This window comes from Mandrillus leucophaeus, unplaced genomic scaffold, assembly GCF_000951045.1.
Source record: "Mandrillus leucophaeus isolate KB7577 unplaced genomic scaffold, Mleu.le_1.0 Scaffold35, whole genome shotgun sequence".
Taxonomy (NCBI): Eukaryota; Metazoa; Chordata; class Mammalia; order Primates; family Cercopithecidae; genus Mandrillus; species Mandrillus leucophaeus.
Genome location: NW_012103698.1, coordinates 2,896,026 through 2,900,400, shown reverse-complemented (window position 1 = coordinate 2,900,400; position 4,375 = coordinate 2,896,026).

Sequence of the window (4,375 nt, the reverse complement as noted above, 5' to 3'; positions counted from 1 at the left end):
GTCGACCCCGGGAGGCTCTCTGGGGCGCCCCTTCTCCGTCCGGGGCCGATGAGACTAAGGCGGCAGGGGGCGGCCAGACGCCCGAGCTCCCTCCGGGCTCTGAGCCCCTAAGCTGAACGGGTAACCTGGGGAGAACCCAGTGCCGGGCTTTTCCCCAAATATTCTCACAGTGTCCAGGGGAGCAAGCCCTTTCACCTGGCCCCGCCGTCGCAGCAGCCAGCCCCCCCTCGCAACCCCACAGGCCTCCGGCCATCCTGGTCCAGAGACATCCTCAAGGGAAGGGAATGGCGTCGAGCAGGGCCAGTCACCGGTTTCGGTTATGGGGCTGGAGCTCCCTTCCAGCGCCACCCCTCATTACCGGGTGCTCTGGGACAAGTCCATCTACTTCATTCCTTCAGCACTGATTAGCACTGGAAGCAGGACTTGCTGTCTGCTGAGGGCCGCTAACCATCTAGCTGCTTATCCTTAACCTCTCTGCGGGTAATGCCTGTTAGGCGTTGCTAGGGGGTTGAAATGAGGATGTATGGAAGCATTTGTGAGCAGTGTTGTAACCTCTGCTGGTGGGTTCATCCTCCTCAAGTATCTCTAAGTGAGCCACTTTCTGAGCTCCCCCTGCCCCGGCCCTCATCAGCAGGGTGGGACCTAGGGAGGTTGGGGTCTGGCAGGATAGTCCCAGTGTTAGCAGCGGCCAGTCCGTGGGGGTCTGCAGCAACCTCAGTTCTTGCCTCCTCAGAAGAAAGAATTGCACCGACGGGCATAAGGCAGAAGGAGAGACTGAGGCAAATTTTAGAGCAGGAGTGAAAGTGTATTACAGAGTATTAGAGCAGGAACAAAAGGAAGTAAAGTACACTTGGAAGAGGGTCAAGTGGGCGACTTGAGAGATTCAAGTGCGCGTTTGACCTCTGACTTGGGGTTTTCTATGTTGGCGTGCTTCCGGAGCCTTGCATCCCTTCTCCCTAACTCTTCCCTGAGGATGGGCGGTCCGCATGCCCGAGGCCTGCCAGCTCTTGGGAGGGGTCGCGTGTGCAGTATGCTTACTGGATTGTGCACATGCTCACTTGAGGCATTTTTCCCTCACTGCTCGAGCATTCCTAGAGGAAGGTCAGATACCAGTTGAGCTCCGCCATTTTGCCTCCTAGTGTACTCGCTTGAACCCACTTGCCCTACTCCTGAGATCTTATCGGGAAGCTGCTGATCAGTTTCAGGTATTTCTCTCTATTGAGAGACTGCCTTTCTCTGGTGCGGGCTGCAACAATTGTTATTTTAGAGAGACAGGGTAACAGCCACCTGAACATCACCTGATGGTTGCCTGAGATTCCTGGTGGGGGTCGAGCGTCCTCTCCTGTGCTGCTCATGCCTGTCTACCTACTGTGACACCAGCAGTAGCCCTAGGACCAAGTAAAGCAGCTGAGATCACAGGTTTCTGTCACCATCACTTCCGTGTGCCCCTGCCTTCCAGGAGCATCACTAATCTAGGTCAACCTCCTCTGATGTAGGTAGGGGTAGAAGGGAGGCCCTTGCTGTGGGAAGGGACAGCAGGACCCCCAGGTCCTCAAGAGTCACCTTCCCTTTGGAGATCTGCCACAAGTGACTTTTTGCCACCTTTCCCTGGCCTCTGGGACATGGTACCCCTTAACACTCTGGTCAAGAGTGGGCTCAACTTACTTACTTCATCCACAAAGTTTCTCTGAGGCCAGGGCACAGGGCCCAAGAATCCAAGTGAGTCTACAGCCAGACCCTCATGATGGTAACTAGCATCACAGGAATCCGGATTTAGCAACAGGTCGGCTCTGGCCCAGAAGCGCCCTGTGTCATGGCACCCCCTGTAGGGCAGAGCCACAGCCCTGCCAGGCATGGCTAGCCTGTCTGTCTCTAGTGACCCCTCCTCCTGGTGGGGCTTGGGGTTTTGCACATCGGCACTGGCCATTTGACTTGTTGGAGGATTGCTGTCCCTCCTCACCCATCTAGTCCCCAGCCTCAGCCAGCCTTCCCTGCCTGCTGACTTTGAGTTGGCAAAGCACCCCCTTCCCTCTTTATGCCCTCACTATTCCTTGAGGCATGTTCCTCCTGACCTGAATCACTTCTTCCTTCCTCTCTTCAAGCCTGAAAAAGCTTATGGGACTCCCTAGTTCTGCCTGTTTTTCTCATACTCAAAAGGATTCTCTTGGCCGGGCGCGGTGGCTCACGCCTGTAATCCCAGCACTTTGGGAGGCCGAGGCGGGCGGATCACGAGGTCAAGAGATCGAGACCATCCTGGCTAACACGGTGAAACCCCATCTCTACTAAAAATACAAAAAATTAGCCAGGCGTGGTGGTGGGCACCTGTACTCCCAGCTACTCAGGAGGCTGAGGCAGGACAATGGTGTGAATCCGGGAGGCGGAGCTTGCAGTGAGCTGAGATGGTGCCACTGCACTCCAGCCTGGGCGACAGAGCGAGACTCCATCTCAAAAAAAAAAAAAAAACATTCTCTTGTTGGAAGATGGGATGGGGCCTCTGCACCCTGGTGACATCTGCGTCCTTCCTCCTGCTGTTGCAGGGTGCCTCGCTCTTTTCTTAGCCCCAGCAGGGCACAGGTCTTGGGAGACAGGGCAGGAGGGAGGTTTGCCTTGTTTTTCCTCTTTGTAGCAGACAAGAGCGCTGACAGTCTGAGAACCTTGTCTGCCAAGGGCTGCTAGAATTTATTGAAGACTGCAAAGACAGGGAGAAAGGAGGTAGCCTTCCCTGAGTCCAGGTTTCTCTTGCTGAGGCACTAATGAGGGAGTTTCCAGTCTCACTAGGAGTTTCATGCCTAGCTTCCTCTAAGGCACAGGATAGTCCCTAGGGTGCCACAGCCCTCTCTATAGCCGAAAATATGCTCCATGGAGAGCAAATTATGAAAAAATGAGCCACTGACAAAAAGCTGAGCAGATGCTCCCAGCTCTCAGCCTGTCCACAGTAAAGCAAAATAGACCCACCAGATGCCCTGCTCCCAATGGAGTTCAAGGGTTTGGAGTGCTACTTACCCTCCCTTTTTTCCTCTCTCCTTGACACAGACACACCATGCCCACCCCAGACCTGGATGCTTATGCTAGAGACACGGGAGCATGCACATGCTCCATGCCTCACTCATCGCTCCCTGTTCCCTCCACTGTACACACAGGGTATCAAACAGGAAAGCATTCAGGGAACCGTTCCCACAGCCTGAGCCGGCAGCAGGGGGAAGAACAACACGACCTCACTCTTCCTGCCCAAAATGAAACAGGAAAGCAGCTCCCAGGCCCTAGGGGGGTGCGGGAGGGGGAAACTGGGCTGGGACACGAAGGCAAGATGACGAGGCTCCCATGTGGGGGACAGGTAGGACACCCGCAGGCCTGCACGTCCACAACACCAGGCTGTGACGGGCTGCACTGGCTGCCAGACTCGCAGAGAAGAGCCCCGGAGAAGAGCTGACTGGCAAAGCTCACAGCTGCTCTGATGGGCTAGATGGGGAGCTGGAGAGCCCACCAAAAAAGCTGGCTTTCTGGGGAAAGTGGGGACCCGTGGGGAACTTGGTCTGCGCAGCTCCGACCTGCAGCTCATGCCAGGCTCCACCTTCAACAACATGCCAGAAGCTGGGCAGGCACTTGGGGTGTAAACAGGCCTCGGCGGAGGAAGCCCCTTCTCCCCAGGATTTCCTGAGAGTCCAGCCCCTTCTGATAGGTGAGGACCCAAGACTTTCCTGATCACTTGAGTGTCCTGGGATACAGAAGATCTCCTAGGCTTGGCAGAAAGGAGGCCAGATAATAGTTCTAGACTCACTTGTGAGGTGCCTTCCACAGGTTAGCAAATGCCCACCTTTAATTTGCATGGGTATTTCACCAGCGAATTCAGAGTTTAGTAGTTCCTTAACAGCCTGGAGCCAGTGCCCTGCCTGGAGAATCAATTTGACCCCACGGTGACCTGAGGACAGCTGCTTTTCCAGGGCCCCCAGCTGATAGAGTCAGGGAGGGGTTGTGCAGAGGGAGAAATGACTTTATTCTGCTTGCTCAGCCAGGGTCCCCACTCCGACCTCATGGCCAGGGTCAGTCTGGTCAGGAGGTAGGGAAAAAAGGACAGTGGCTCCCACCTCCCCAATCCCAGGCTAGAAAAGGCCACCAGACTAAACCAAGGTGGTGTGGATGCTCCATCTCTTGACTAGGACCCACAGAGCTCTCCGTAGGTCCCCTCGCCGCAGCTCTCCCAGCCTCTCCCCGTGGGTCCACAGGATCAGCAGCCCCAGCCCTCCGCCCCACGTGGCCTGCTGCATTCCGGGAAAGGGGTGGAAGTGATTCACTGGGGGAACTGTGACTGTCCCTTCCTCGGGCGGGGATGCGCCTGCGAGGTTCCAGTGGCCTTCCCTGGGCGGCTGCGCCGTCT